The following is a 16,696-nucleotide window of genomic DNA, read 5'->3' as shown; positions in this document are numbered from 1 at the left end:
AGTGCCGTTGAGTCGATTCCAACTTATAGCAACCCTATAGGACAGAGTAGAACCGCCCCGTAGAGTTTCCAAGGAGCGCCTGGCAGATTCAAACTGCCGACCCTTTGGTTGGCAGCCGTAGCACTTACCCACTACAGCCTTGGAAATCCTATGGGGCAATTCTACTCTTCATATAGGGTCTCTATGAGTTGGTATTGACTTCATGGCAATATTTTGGGGCGGGGGGTGGGTAGGGTAAATCCAAGGTTAGAATATGGGGCAGGGAGAGGAGATGGAGCGGCAGTTATTTTTCTAAATCCTTCTGGTGATTGTGATATCCTGTCAGCCTCCCCCACAGATGAGAATAATTTAAATTCATTAAACAGTTCCCACATATGCAAAGGTATTCAACTATGTGGATCATAACAAACTATGGATAACATTGCAAAGAATGGAAATTCTAGAATGCTTAATTGTGCTCACGTGGAACCTGTACACAGACCAAGAGGCAGTTGTTCAAACAGAACGAGTGGATACTGTGTGGTTTAAAACAAGGAAGGGCGTGTATCAGGGTTGTATCCTTTCACCATACTTATTCAATCTATATGCTGAGCAAATAATCTGAGAAGCTAGACTATAAAAAGAAGAATGTGGCAACAGGATTGGTGGAAGAGTCATTAAAAACCTGCATTATGCAGATGACACAACCTTGCAAGCTGAAAGTGAAGAGGACTTGAAGCACTTACTGATGAAGACCAAAGACCACAGACTTCAGTATGGATTATACCTCTACATAAAGAAAACAAGAATCCTCACAACTGGACCAATAAGCAATATCATAACAAATGGAGAAAAAACTGAATTTGTCAAGGATTTCATTTTACTTGGATCCACAATAACGCCAATGGAAGCAGGAGTCAAGACATCGAAGAATGCATTGCGTTTGGCAAATCTGCTGCAAAAGACCTGCTTAAAGTGTTAAAAAGCAAAGATGGTACTTTGAGGATTAAGGTGCACCTGACCCAAGCCATGGTATTTTCAATAGCCTCAAATGCAAATAAAAGCTGGGCAATGAATAAGGAAGACCAAAGAAAAAGTGATGCATTTGAATTATGGTGTTTGTGAAGAATATTGAATATACCATCGCCTGCCAGAAAAATGAATAAATCTGTCTTAGAAGAAGTACAGCCAGAATGCTCCTTAGAATCGAGGATAGTGAGACTTTATCTCACTTACTTTGGACATGTTATCAGGAGGGGACCAGTCCCTGGAGAAGGACATCATGCCTGATAAAGTAGAGGATCAGTAAAAAAGAGGAAGACCCTCAATGAGATGGATTGACACAGTGGCTGGAACAACGGGCTCAATTATAGCAATGATTGTGAGGATGGCACAGGACCAGGCAGTGTTTTGTTCTGTTGTACATGGGGTCGCTATGAGTCAGAACCCACCCAACAGCACCTAACAACAACATAAACCTTTGTCACAGAATACATTAGCATCAGAGCAATGCTCCTTCACACTCACATTCATGATGTGCTTCCCCACACAGCTTGTATATTTACTCCTAGTTACAGACCCAGATCACATTAAGAGAAATCCAGTTTGACCTGAAGAGGAATCCATGTCTCTGATTTTCACAGCTGCCTGGAGACCAAGGCTGCCTACCTGCCGAATTTCAAGCACTTTCAGCTTCTCTCCATGGCCTATTTTGACCACACTACTGTTCTCCTAGGAGCCCTGGTAGTACCATTGTTAAGTGCTCAGCTGCTAACCAAAAGGTTGGCAGTTCAAACCCACCAGTCATTCCATGGGAAAAAGATGTGGGCATAGGACCTTCCTAGACACATCAAAACACCTTGAGGAACCGAGTTACTGAGGCTGAGGGCTGGGTAACATGGTCTCGGGGGACATCTAGGTCAATTGGCATAACATAGTTCATAAAGAAAATGTTCTACATCCTACTTTGGTAAGTAGTGTCTGGGGTCTTTAAAGTTTGCCAGCAGCCATCTAAGATACATCTATTTGTCCCATCCCATTCAGAGAAAAGGACAATGAAGAAAACCAAAGACACAAGGAAAATATTAGTCCAAAAGACTAATGGGACCACATGAACCACAGCCTCCACCAGCCTGAGCCCAGAACTTGATGGTGCCTGGCTACCACCACTGACTGCTCTGATTCAAATTCACAAAAAAGACCAGACTCACTGGTCTGACAGAGACTGGAAGAACTCCCTCCCCTCTCCCCCAAGACTATGGCTCCCAGATACCCTTCTAACTCAGAACTGAAGTTCACCCTTTAGCCTAAATTAGATAATTAGATAGGCATATAAAAACCAACAGTACACATGTGAGTAATGTGATTCTTAGATCAATCAAGTATATGAGACCAAATGGACAACACCAGCCCAAAAGCAAAGATGAGAAGGCAGGAAGGGCCAGGAAAACTGGATGAGTGGGAATGGGGAACCTGGCGTGGGAAGAGGAAGTATGCTGGCACATTGCAGGGATTGCAACCAATGTCCCGAAACAATTTGTGTATAAATTTTTAAATGAGAAACTAATTTGCTCTGTAAACTTTCACATAAACCACAATTTAAAAAATAACCCATCTATATGAGATCAAAAGGGCAAAAATAATTTTAAAGCAAAGATGAGAAGATAAGGGGCAGGGAAACTAGAGTATTGGAAATGCAGTTAAAGAGAATGTTGACACGTTGTGAAAAATCTACTGATGTCACTGAACAATTTATATAGAAATTGTCAAATGGGAACCTAATTTATTGTGTTAATTTTCACCAAAAATACAAGATATTATTTTTAAAAAACTCCAAAAAACCTTGTTTTGAGTGCTGACTTTCAACAGATCACAGTGAGGGAACTGCTATGCTATATAAAGATTCACAGCCTTGGAAACCCTATGGGGCAGCTCTACTCTGTACTATAGGGTCACTATGATTCAGAATTGACTTGACAACGGTGGGTTTGGCTTGGGTTTGCTCTTCCCCTGGATGGGCAGAAACCAGGGCTTCGGACCAGTTTGTTCCAGTTCAAACATTTGCTGAGATTTTGCCTTTCTGCCCCAGATATACTGAATCAGAATCCATATTTTAACAAGATCCCCAGGTGATTATTTTATTTTATTGTGTTTAGGTGAAGGTTTACAAAGCAAATTAGTTTCTCATACGCAAATTTATACACAAATTGTTTCGGGACGTTAGTTGCAATCCCTGCAATATGTCAGCACACTCCCCCTTTCTACCCCGGGTTCCCCATTTCTACTCGTCCAGTTTTTCTGTCCCTTCCTGTCTTCTCATCTTTGCTATTGGGCAGGTGTTGTCCATTTGGTCTCCTATACTTGATTGATCTAAGAAGCACATTCCTCACGTGTATTATTGTTGATTTTATAGGCCTGTCTAATTTGGGCTGAAGAATGAACTTCAGAAGTAGCTTTAGTTCTGAGTTAGAAGACTGTCTGGGAGCCATTGTCTCAGGGGTTCCTCCAGTCTCTGTCAGACCAGTAAGTTTGTTTTTTTTAATATGTGAATTTGAATTGTTTTACATTTTTCTCCCACACTGTCCTGGACCTTCTATTGTTATCCCAGTCAGAGCAGTCAGTGATGGTAGCCAGGCACCATCTGGTTCTTTTGGGCTCAGGTTGGTGGAGGCTGTGGTTCATGTGGTCCATCATCAGTCCTTTGGACTAATATTTTCCTTGTGTCTTTGGTTTTCCTCATTCTCCTTCTCTGAAGGGGATGGACAAATAGATGTATCTTAGATAGCTTCTTGCAAGCTTTTAAGACCCCAGATGCTACTGACGCAAGTAAGATGTAGAACATTTTCTCTATGAACTATATTATTCCAATTTACCTAGAAGACTCCCAAGATCATGGTCCCCAATAACTTGGTCCCTCAAGGTGTTTGGATGTGTCTAGGAAGCTTCTATGACTGTGCACCCTTTGTGTTCTATTATATATATGAACATACATGCTGTACATACAAATATGTATGTAAAAATATCCACAGTCTAACCTATATATGTACGTGGGTATACTCCAATATGCCCTCTTGCCCTAATTCAGCATAAGGATCTGCTTGTAATTATTGTTTTTACTGTTGTTGTAGGGTTATATATGTTATAGAATTTACTGTAGTTGCCTCTTTTTTTGTTGTTGTTGTTCCTTTAACTGTCTTCTTTTGCCTTGGTCAAGTTGTGCTGACTTCCTTTATATTGTGCATTGACTTTCCCTTCACCAAAGTTATCACTTGTCTGCTGTCTAGTTAGTGATTTCCTCTCCCCACCTATCGCCTTCCTGATAACCATGAAATATTATTTCTTTCTGTAAGCCTTTTCTTGAGTTTTTATAATGGTGGCCTTACATAATACTTGTCCTTTTGTGATTAACTTATTTCACTCAGTATAATACCCTCCAGGTTCATCTCTGTTGTGAGATGTCTCACAGATTCATCATTGTTCTTTATTGCTGTGTAGTATTCCATTGTGTGTATGTCCCATAATTTGTTTATTCATTCATCTGTCGATAGGCATTTAGATTGTTTCCATCTTCTTGCTATTGTGAATAATGCTGCAACAAACATGGGTGTGCATATGTCTATTTGTGTGATGGTTCTCCTTTCTCTAGGATATATTCCTAGGAGTGGGATTGCTGGATCATATGATATTTCTATTTCTAGTTATTTATTTACTGTGCTTTAAGTGAAAGTTTACAAATCAAGTCAGTTTCCCATACAAAACCTTATACACACATTGTTATGTGACCCTAGTTGCTCTCCCTACAATGTGATGGCACACTCCTCTCTGCCGTGTATTTCCCGTGTCCATTCAGCCAGCTCTTGTCCCCCCTCTGCCTTCTTGTCTCGCCTCTGGAGAGGAGCTGCCCGCATAGTCTCATGTGTCTGAGTGAGCTAAAAACACACTCCTCACCAGTATCATTTTATGTTTTATAGTCCAGTCTAATCTTTGAAGAGTTGGCTTCAGGAATGATTTTAGTTTGGGGCTAACAGAGAGTCCAGGGACCATGATCTCTGGGGTCCTCAAGTCTCAGTTGGACCCTTAAGTTTGGTCTTTTTGCTAGAATTTGAGGTCTGTATTCCACTTTTCTCCTGCTCCATCAGGAATTCTCTGTTGTGTTCCCTGTCCGGGAGGTCATTGGTGGTAGCCGAGCACCATCTAGTTCTTCTGGTCTCAGGCCGATGGAGTCTCTGGCTTATGTGGCCCTTTCTGTCTCTTGGGCTAATGGTTTCCTTATGCCTTTTGGTGTTCTTCATTCTCCTTTGCTCCAGGTGGGTTATGACCAATTGATGCATCTTAGATGGCCACTTGCTAGCTTTTAAGACCCCAGATGCCACTCACCAAAGGGGGATGCAGAATGTCTTCTTAACAGTTGACCTAGATGTCCCCTGAAACCATGGTCCCCAGACCCCCACCCCTGCTACTCTGTCCCTTGAAGTGTTTGATTGTATTCAGGAAACTTAATAGCTTTTGGTTTAGTCCGGTTGTGCTGACTTCCCCTGTATTGTGTGGTGTCCTTCCCTTCACCTAAAATAATTCTTATCTACTATCTAATTAGTGAATACCCTTCTCCCTCCATCCCCAACCTTGTAACCATCAAATATTTTCTTCTGTGTTTAAACCTATTTCTAGTTTTTTAAGGAAGTGCCATATTGTTTCCCATAGTGGTTATATCATTTTACATGCCCATCAGCAATGTGAGAGACTTCCAGTCTCCCCACAACCTCACCAGCATTTATTGTGTTCTGAATTTTTGATCAGTGCCATTCTTGCAGGAGTGAGATTGTATCACATTGTGGTTTTGATTTGCATCTCTCTGACAGCTAATGATGGTGGGCATCTTTTCATGTATTTGTTGGCCTTCTGGATATACTCCTTGGTGAAGTATCTGTTTATGTCCTTTGCCCATTTTGTGATTGGGTTGTCTTTTATTGTTGAGTTGTTGAAGTTTTTTGTATATTTTAGAGATTAAGCCTTTATCAGATTCGTCATTGCCAAAGAATTTTCCCCAGTCGGTAGGTTCTCTTTTTATTCTATTGTAAAAGTCTCTTAATGAGCGTATTTAATTTTTAGGAAGTCCCAGTTATCTAGTTTATCTTCTGGAGTTTGCGCATTTTTAGTTATGCTTGTATTTTTTTATGCCATAAGTTAGGGCCCCTAGCATTGTCCTATGTTTTCTTTCATAATCTTTATAGTTTTAGGTTTTACATTTTGGCCTTTGTTTCATTTTAAGTTAATTTTTGCATATGGCATGCGGTATGGATACTGTAGCTGTACAGTAGGTTCTGAGATCAGAGAGTGTGAGCCCTCTTACTTCGTTCTTTTTCAATAAAGCTTTACTTATCTGAGTCCTTTCATATGAAGTTGGTGATTAGTTTCTCCACCTCATTAAAGAATGTTGTTGGAATTTGGATTGAGATTACATGGTATCTATGGATTGGTTTAGGTAGTATTGGCATTTTCACAATTTTAAGTCTTCCTGTCCATGTGTATGGTATGTTTTTCCATTTATGAAGGACTTTTCTGATTTCTTTGAGTAGTATTTTGTAGTTTTCTTTGCATAAGTCTTTTATGCCTCTAAAAAAAAACTAGTTACATTTATTCCTAAGTATTTTATCTCTTTTTTTTGGGGGGGGGGGGCTATTGTAAATGTTATTTTCCTAATTTCCTTTTCAGAATTCTCTTAATGTAGAGGAATCTTTTTGTTGTTGTTGTTTATCTTGTACCCTGCCACTTCGCTGAATCCTTCTATTAGTTCCAGTAGCTTTCTTACGGATTCTCTGAGATTTTCTATGTGTAAGACCATATTATCTGTGAATAGGGATAGTTTTATTCCTTCCTTACCAATTTGAATGGTTTTTATTATCCTTTCATGTCTTATTGCTCAAGCTAGGACTTCCAGTACAATATTGAATAAGGGCAGTTATAAAGGGCATCCTTGTCTGGTTCCCATTCTGAGGGGAAATGCTTTCAGTCTCTCTGTTGAGAATAATGTTGGCTGTTGGTATTGTGTATATGTCCTTAATTATGTTGAGGAATTTCCCTTCTATTCCTATTTTGGTTAGAGTTTCAATCAGGAATGGGTGCTGGACTTAACCAAATGCCTTTTCTGCGTTAATTGAGATGACCATTTAATTCTTTTGTTTTATTTATGTGCTGGATTATGTTGATTGATTTTCTAATGTTGAACTATCTTTGCATACTTGTTATGAATCTCACTTGGTCATGATATATTATTTTTTGATATGCTGCTGAATTTGATTGGCTAGAATTTTGTTGAGAATTTTTGTGTCAATGTTCATGAGGAATATTGGTCTATCATTTTATTTTTTAGTGGTGTCTTTGCCTGGCTTTGGTATCAAGGTTATACTGGCTTCATAGAATGAATTAGGGAGTATTCCTTCCTTTTCTATGTTCTGGAATACTTTGAGTAGTATTGGTGTCAACTCTTCTCTGAATGTTTAGAAGTCTCCTGTGAAATTGTCTGGGCCAGAGGTTTTTTTGTTGAAAGTTTTTTTTTTTTTAATAACCTCTTCAATTTCTTCTGTTGTTATGGGTCTGTTCAGGTTTTCTACCTCAGTTTATGTTAGTTTAGGTAGATAGTGTGTTTCTAGAAATTTGTCCATTTCCTCTAGGTTTTCAAATTTGTTGGAGTATAATTTTTCATAGTATTTTGTTATGATCCTTTTTATTTCAGTTGGTTCTGTTGTGATGTCACCCATCTTGTTTCTTATTTGGGTTATTTACATCTTCTTCTTTTTTTTCTTTTGTTAGTTTGGCCAGTGATTTGTCAATTTTATTGATCCTTTCAAAGAACCAGCTTTTCGTCTTGTTGATTGTTTCAATTGTTTTTTTCTGTTTCATTTATTTCTGCTCTAATCTTTATTATTTCCTCTCTTCTGGTGACTCTGGGCTTCTTTTGCTGCTCTTTCTCTATTCTAGTTGTAGGGTTAAAGTATTGATTTTTGCCCTTCTTTTTTGATGTGTGTGTTTATTGCTATAAATTGGCCTCTGAAAGCAGCTTTTGCTATGTCCCAAAGGTTTTGGTATGTTGTATTTTCATTCTCATTTGATTCTAGGAATTTTTTTTATTTCATTTTTAATTTCTTTTATTACCTGGTGGTTTTTTAAGCATGGCGTTGTTCGGTTTCCAAGAATTTTATTTTTTTCCTTATTCTTTATTATTGATTTATAATTTTATAGCATTGTGATCTGAGAAGATGGTTTGTATTATTTTGCTATTTTTGAATTTATTGAGGCTTTCTTTGTGGCCTAGCATAAGGGCTGCTCTAGAGAATGATCCATGTGTGCTGGAGAAGAATGTGTACTGTGCTGCTGCTGGGTGGAGTGCTCTTTATATGTCTATGAGGTTAACTTGATTGATTGTGTTAGTTAGGTCTTCTGCATATTTGCTGAGTTTCTTTCTACTTGTCCTGTCCATTGTCAAAAATGGTGTGTTAAGTTCTCCTACTATTATCGTAGAACTATTTCTCTTTTCATCTCTGTTGGTGTTTGTTTTATGTATTTTGGAGCTCTATCATTAACAGGCTTGTTGCTAACCAAAAGGTCAGCAGGTCAAATCCACCAGCCACTTCTTGGAAACACTATCGGGCAGTTCTTCTCTGTTCTATGGGATCTCTATGAGCCAGATTTGACTCAACAGCAACAGGTTTGGTTATGGGTTTTGGTCATTGGATGCTGTCTTAGTCATCTCCTTCCACTATAACTGAAATACCACAAAGAGAAATTTCTTCACAGTAAAGTAAGCTAAAAGTCCAAATTCAGGGTGTCAGCTCCAGGGGAAGACTTTCTCTCTCTCTCGGCCTTCTCATCAATCTTCCCCTGGACCAGGAGTTTCTCTGCACAGGGACCCCAGGTCCAAAGGACATACTCTGTTCCTGGCACTGCTTTCTTGGTGGTACGAGGTCTCCCTTCTCTGCTCACTTCCCTTTTTATCTCTTGAGAGATAAAAGATGGTGCAGGCCACATGCCAGGGAAACTCCCTTTACATTGGATCAGGGATGTGACCTGGGTAAGGGTGGTATACTCCCATCCTAATCCTCTTTAACACGAAATTACAATCACAAAATGGAGGACAACCACACAATACTGGGAATCTTGGCCTAACCAAGTTGACACACATTTTTGGGGAGACATAATTCAATCCATGAAAGATGCATAAATATTTATTATGGTTACATCCTTTTGGTAGATTGAGCCCTTAATCATTATATAATGTCCTTCCTTGTCTCATATGATAGTTTGATTTATAGTCTATTTTATCAGAGATTAATATTGCCACTGCTGCTCTTTTTTGGTTACTGTTTGCTTGATATGTTTTTCCATCCTTTGATTTTTAACCTATTTATGTCTAAGATGTGTCTCTTGTAGGCAACATATTTATGGGTCATGTTTTTTTATCCATTCTGCCACTGTTTCTTGACTCCTGCATTTAAACCATTTACATTCAGTGTGATTATCAATAAATTTGAATGTTCTACTGTCATTTTGTTACACTTTTTTGGGGGGGTGGTATTGACAGTTTCTTTGTTCTGCTTAATTTTCTGTGCTGAGTTCTTTTGTTCATGGATTGTCTTCATTTCCTTCATTTTTGTTAATTTTGTGTTTACCGAGTCTTTTTGATTTTATTTTGGTGGGTAGGTTTGTTTTCTTTGTGGTTACTGTGAGGTTTACCTTTATCATCCTATGTTTAAAACAGTCTGTTATTTTTAGATAGCACCTTGACTTCCTCTCCGTACGTAATTTCTATAAGTACACCATTCCCTTTTTTTGTTTTGAAGTTGTTGTTCATTTCATATTGACACCTCTAGTTCCCTGTTTTTGGTTCTGTTGCTTTATTTTACTTTTGAGATTTCCCTATATGGATTGGAATTTTGGTGATGCCATCATGTGGCTTACTCTAAGGTTGTTGTCTGATGTCACTGGTTCTCTGTCTGAAGGTCTCCCTTTAATATTTCTTGTCAAGATGGTCTGATTTTAACAAATTACGTTAATTTCCGGTTATCTGGGAATGTCCTAATTTCACCATCACATTTGACAGACAATGTTCCTGGGTATATGATTCTTGGTTGGCAATTCTTTTCTTTCAGGGTTTTATATATGTCATCCCATTGCCTTCTTGCCTGCATGGTTTCTGCCAAGAAATTAGAGCTTAGTCTTGTTGGAGTTCCTTTGTAGGTGATGTTTCATTTTCCTGAGCTGCTCTCAGAATTTTTTTTTTTATTGTGCTTTAAGTGAAAGTTTACAAATCAAGTCAGTCTCTCCTACAAAAATCTATATACACCTTGCTATATACTCCTAATTGCTCTCCCCTTTTTTCCCTCCACTCTCTATTTTCATGGCCTTTCAGCCAGCTTCTGATCCCCTCTGCTTTCTCATCTCCCCTCCAGACAGGAGATGCCAACATAGTCTCATGTGTCTATTTGATCCAAGAAGCTCATTCTTCACCAGTATCATTTTCTATCCCATAGTCCAGTCCAATCCCTGTCTGAAGAGTTGGCTTGGGGGATGGCTCCTGTCTTGGGCCAACAGAAGGTCTGGGGATCATGACCTCTGGGGCCCTTCTAGTTTCAGTCAGACCATTAAGTCTGGTCTCTTTACGAAAATATGGGGTCTGCATCCCACTGCTCTCCTGCTCCCTCAGGGGCTCTCCATTGTTCTCCTGTCGGGGCAGTCATCAGTTATACCCAGGCACCATCTAGCTCTACTGGACTCTGGCTGACCCAGTCTCTGGTTTATGTGGTCCTTTCTGTCTCTTAGGCTCATAGTTACCTTGTGTCTTTGCTGTTCTTCAATTTCCTTTGCTCCAGGTGAGTTGAGACTCATTGATGCATCTTAGACAGCTGCTTGCTAGCATTTAAGACCTCAGACGCCACTCTCTAAAGTGGGATGCAGAATGTTTTCTTAATAGATTTTATTATGCCAATTGACTTAGATGTCCCCTGAAACCATGGTCCCCAAACCCTGCCCCTCCTATGCTGGCCTTCAAAACATTCACTTTATTCAGGAAGCTTCTCTGCTTTTAGTTTAGTCCAGTTGAGCTGACCTGGCCTCTATTGTGTGTTGTCTTTCCCCTCACCTAAAATAATTCTTATCTACTATCTAATTAGTGAAAACCATTCTCCCTCCCTCCCCCCTCCCTCCTCCCAATCGTAGCCATCAAAAAATATTTTCTTCTGTTTAAACTATTTCTCTAGTTATTATAATAGTGATCTTACACAATATTTGTCCCTTTTCCAACTAATTTCACTCAGCATAATGCCTTCCAGATTGCTCCATGCTATGAAATGTTTCACAGGTTGATCATTGTTCTTTATCGATGCTTAGTATTCCACTGTGTGAATATACCATAATTTATCCATTCATCCATTGATGGGCGCCTTGATTGCTTCCATCTTTTTGCTATTGTAAACAGTGCTGCAATGACCATGGGTGTGCATGTATCTGTGTAAAGGCTCTTAATTCTCTAGGGTATAGTCCATGGAGTGGGATTCCTACATCGTATGGTAATTCTATTTCTACTTTTTTAAGGAAGCGCCAAATCGATTTCCAAAGTGGTTGTACCATTTTACATTCCCACCAGCAGTATATAAGTGTTTCAGTCTCTCCACAACCTCTCCTTTTTGTGTTTTTGGATTAATGCCAGCCTTGTCAGAGTGAGATGGAATCTCATTGTAGTTTTGCTTTGTGTTTCTCTAATGGCTAATGATCATGAGCATTTACTCATGTATCTGTTAGCTACCTGAATGTCTTCTTTAGTAAAGTGTCTGTTCATATCCTTTCCCCATTTTTTAGTTGGGTTATTTGTCTTTTTGTAGTTGAGTTTTTGCAGTATCATGTACATTTTAGAGATTAGACACTGATCGGAAATGTCATAGCTAAAAACTTTTTCCCAGTCTGTAGTAATCTTTTTACCCTTTTGGTGAAGTCTGGATGAGCATAAGTGTTTGACTTTTAGGAGCTCCCAGTTATCTAGTTTCTCTTCTGCATTGTTAGTAATGTTTTATATAGTGTTTATGCCACGTATTAGGGCTCCAAGTATTATCCCTATTTTTTCTTCCATGATCTTTATCGTTTTAGATTATATATTTAGGTCTTTGAACCATTTTGCGTTCGTCTTTGTGCGTGGTGTGAAGTATGGCTCTTGTTTCATTTTTTTTGCAGATATACATCCAGTTATGCCAGTGCCATTTGTTAAAGAGACTGTTTTTTCCCTATTTAACTGACTTTGGGCCTTTCTCAAATATCAGCTGCTCGTATATGGATGGATTTATGCTTGGATTCTCAATTCTGTTCCATTGGTCTATGTACCTGTTCTTGTACAAGTACCAGGCTGTTTTGACTACTGTGGCAGTATAATAGGTTCTAATATCAGGTAGAATGAGGCCTCCCACTTTGTTCTTCTTTTTCAGTAATGATTTACTTATCTGTGGCCTCTTTCCCTTCCATATGAAGTTGGTGATTTCTTTCTCCATCTCTTTAAAAAATGTCATTGGAATTTGAATTGGAATTGCATTGTATCTATAGATAGCTTTTGGTAGAATAGACATTTTTACAATGTTAAGTCTTCCTATCCATGAGCAAGGTATATTTTTCCACTTATGTAGGTCTCTTTTGGTTTCTTGCAGGAGTGTCTTGTAGTTTTCTTTGTATAGGTCTTTTACAACTCTGGTAAGACTTATTCCCAAGTATTTTTTCTTGAGGGCTACTGTTAATGGTATTGATTTGGTGATTTCCTCCTCAATGTTCTTTCTGTTGGTATAGAGGAACCCAACTGATTTTTGTATGTTTATCTCGTATCCTGATATTCTGCTGAACTCTTCTATTAGTTTCAGTAGTTTTCTTGAGGATTCTTTAGGGTTTTCTGTGTATAAGATCATGTTATCTGCAAATAGAGATACTTCTACTTCTTACTTACCAATCTGGATGCCCTTTATTTCTTTATCTTGCCTAATTGCTCTGGCTAGGACCTCCAGCACAATGTTGAATAAGAGTGGTGATAAAGGGCATCCTTGTCTGGTTTCCGATATCAAGGGGAATGCTTTCAGATTCTCTCCATTTAGGATGATGTTGGCTGTTGGCTTTGTATAAATGCCCTTTATTATGTTGAGGAATTTTCCTGCTATTCTTATTTTGCTGAGGGTTTTTATCATGAATGGGTGTTGAACTTTGTCAAATGCCTTTTCTGCATCAATTGATAAAATCATGTGGTTCGTGTCTTTTGTTTTATTTATATGATGGGTTTCATTAATTGTTTTTCTAATGTTGAATCATCCCTGCGTACCTGGTATGAATCCCACTTGGTCATGGTGAATTATTATTTTGATATGTTGTTGAATTCCATTGGCTAGAATTTTGTTGAGGATTTTTGCATCTAAGTTCATGAGGGATATAGGTCTGTAATTTTCCTTTTTTTTTTTTTGTGGAGTCTTTATCTGGTTTTGGTGTCAGGGATATGCTGGCTTCATAGAATGAGTTTGGGAGTATTCTGTCCTTTTCTATGCTCTGAAATACCTTTAGTAGTAATGGTGTTAAGTCTTCTCTGAAAGTTTGGTAGAGCTCTGCAGTGAAGCCATCTGGGCCAGGGCTTTTTTTTTGTTGGGAGTTTTTTGATTACCTTTGCAATCTCTTCTTTTGTTATGGGTCTATTTAGTTGTTCTACCTCTGATTGTGTGTGAGTTTAGGTAGGTAGTGTTTCTAGGAATTCATCCATTTCTTCTAGGTTTTCAAATTTGTTAGAGTACAATTTTTCATAGTAATCTGATATGATTCTTTTAATTTCAGTTGGGTCTGTTGTAATATCACCCATCTCATTTCTTATTCAGGTTATTTGCTTCCTCTCCTGTTTTTCTTTTGTCAGTTTGGCCAATGGTTTACCAATTTTGTTAACTTTTTCAAAGAACCAGCTTTTGGACTTGTTAACTCTTCAGGTTGTTTTTCTGTTTTCTATTTCATTTAATTCTGCTCTAATTTTTATTATTTTTATCCTTTGGTGCCTGAGGATTTCTTTTGTCGCTGCTTTGTTTGTTCAAGTTGTAGGGATAATTCTTTGATTTTTGGACCTTTCTTCTTTTTGTATGTGTGCATTTATTGGACATAAATTGACCTCTGAGCACTGCTTTCACTGTGTCCCAAGGGTTCTGATAGGAAGTGTTTTCATTCTTACTGAATTCTATGAATTTCTTTATTTCATCCTTAATATCTTCTGTAATCCAGTCATTTCTGAGCAGGGTATTGTTTAGTTTCCAAGTGTTTGATTTATTTTCCCTGCTTTTTCTTTTATTGATTTCTACTTTTATTGCCTTATGGTAAGAGAAGATGCTTTGTAATATTTTGATGTTCTGGGTTCTGGTAAGGTTTGCCTTATGACGTAATATGTGGTCTATTCTAGAGAATGTTCCATATGCGCTATAAAAGAAAGTATACTTGGCTGCTGTTGGGTGGAGTGTTCTGTATATGTCTATGAGGTCAAATTGGTTGACTGTGGCAGTTAGATCTTCCATGTCTTCACTGAGCTTCTTTCTGGATATCCTGTCCTTCACTGAAAGACATGTGTTGAAGTCTCCTACCATAATTTTGAAACTGTCTATCTCACTTTTCAATGCTGTTAGAGCTTGTTTTATGTATCTTGCAGCTCTGTCATTGGGTGCATAAATATTAATATGGTTATATCATCCTGGTATATTGTCCCTTTAATCATTATATAGCGTCCTTCCTTGTCCTTTGTGGTGGATCTAACTTCAAAGTCTATTTTGTCGGAAATTAATACTGCCACTCCTACTGTTTTTTGATTGTTGTTTGCTTGATATGTATTTTTTCCATCCTTTGAATTTTAGTTTGTTTGTGTCTCTAAGTCTTAGGTGGGTCTCTTGTAGGCAGCATATAGACAGATCGTGTTTTTTTAATCCATTCTGCCATTCTCTGTCTCTTTATTGGTACATTTAGTCCATTTAAATTCAGCATAATTATAGATAGGTATGAGTTTAGTGTTGTCATTTTGATGTCTTTTCTTGTGTGTTGTCAACAGTTTCTTTCTCCCACTTAATTTTTTGTGCTGAGTAGTTTATATATTGTCTTTTCTCCTTCTTCGTTGTTGGCTAATTTTGATTCTGCTGAGTCTCTATTTTTTTCTTGTATTTTATTTTGATGAGTAGGATAGTTAGTCTCCTTTGTGGTTACGTTAATATTTAGCCCTATTTTCCTAAGTTTTAACCTAACTTTTATTTCTTTATATCGCCTTGTCTTCCTTTCCATATGAAAGATCTATGACATTTCTTATTTCCTCTTTGTCATTTTAATGTTGTCTTCTTTTACTTAATGACATCGCTGTTTCTGTTTTGAGCATTTTTTTATCTTGATTTATTTTTGTGATTTCACTGTCTTGATGAACATCTTATTGCTCTGTTCTGTGTTCTAGTCTTGGATTGATACCTGATATTATTGATTTTCTAAGCAAAGAACTCCCTTCAGTATTTCTTGTAGTTTTGGTTTGGTTTTTATGAATTCCCTAAACTTCTGTTTATCTGGAAAAGTCCTAATTTCACCTTCATATTTGAGAGACAGTTTTGCTGGACATATGATTCTTGGCTGGCAATATTTTCCTTCAGTGCTTTATGTAAGTCATCCCATTGCCTTCTTGCCTGCATGGTTCCTGCCAAGTAGTCTGAGCTTATTCTTATTGACTTTCCTTTGTAGGTGCTTTTTTGTTTATCCCTAGCTACTCTTAAAATTCTCTTTATCTTTGGTTTTGGCAAGTTTGATTATAATATGTCTTGGTGACTTTCTTTTAACATCTACCTTATGTGGAGTTCGATGAGCATTTTGGATTGATATCGTCTCATCTTTCATGATATCAGGGAAGTTTTCTGCCAACAAATCTTCAACAATTCTCTCTGTATTTTCTGTTATCCCTCCCTGTTCTGGTATTCCAGTCGCTCTTAGGTTATTTCTCTCGATAGAGTCCCACATGAGTCTTAAGGTTTCTTCATTTTTTTAAATTCTTTTATCTGATTTTTCTTCAAATAGATTAGTCCTAAGTGCTTTATCTTCAAGTTCAGAAATTCTGCCTTCCACTAGCTCAATTCTGCTCCTCTGACTTTCTATTGTCTAATTCTGTAATTTTATTGTTAATCTTCTGCTGAATTTCTGATTTTTTTTTTTTTTGTCTCTCTATGGATTCTTGCAGCTTATTAAATTTTTTCATTATGTTCTTAAATAACCCTTTTAACATCTTCAACTACTTTGTCTGTGTGTTCCTTGGCTTGTTCTGCATATTGCCTGATTTCCTTCCTGATCTCTTTCCTGATGTCTTGAAGAGTTCTGTATATTACTCTTTTGAATTCTGCATTCGATCATTCCTGGAAGGCACCTGCATCCAGAAGATCACTGATTCTTTGTTTTGAGAGCTTGTTGAGGCAATCATCGTCTGTTTCTTTATGTGACTTGATATTGACTGTTTTCTCTGAGCCATCTGTAAGTTATTGTATTAGTTTATTTTATGTTTGCTTACTGTATCCTAGCTTATTGCTTTGTTTTGGTATGCCCAAATGGGTTGCTTGAGTGAGCGAGCTTGATTATTTTTGCCTTTGAAACTCTGACGTCCTCTCACCAGAGGGCTAGAGCTGTTATCAGGTGTATTGGTCTAGGAGTCCATTCACTTTTT

Source organism: Elephas maximus, chromosome 3, assembly GCF_024166365.1.
Source record: "Elephas maximus indicus isolate mEleMax1 chromosome 3, mEleMax1 primary haplotype, whole genome shotgun sequence".
Taxonomy (NCBI): domain Eukaryota; kingdom Metazoa; phylum Chordata; class Mammalia; order Proboscidea; family Elephantidae; genus Elephas; species Elephas maximus.
This window is presented reverse-complemented; position numbering follows the sequence as displayed.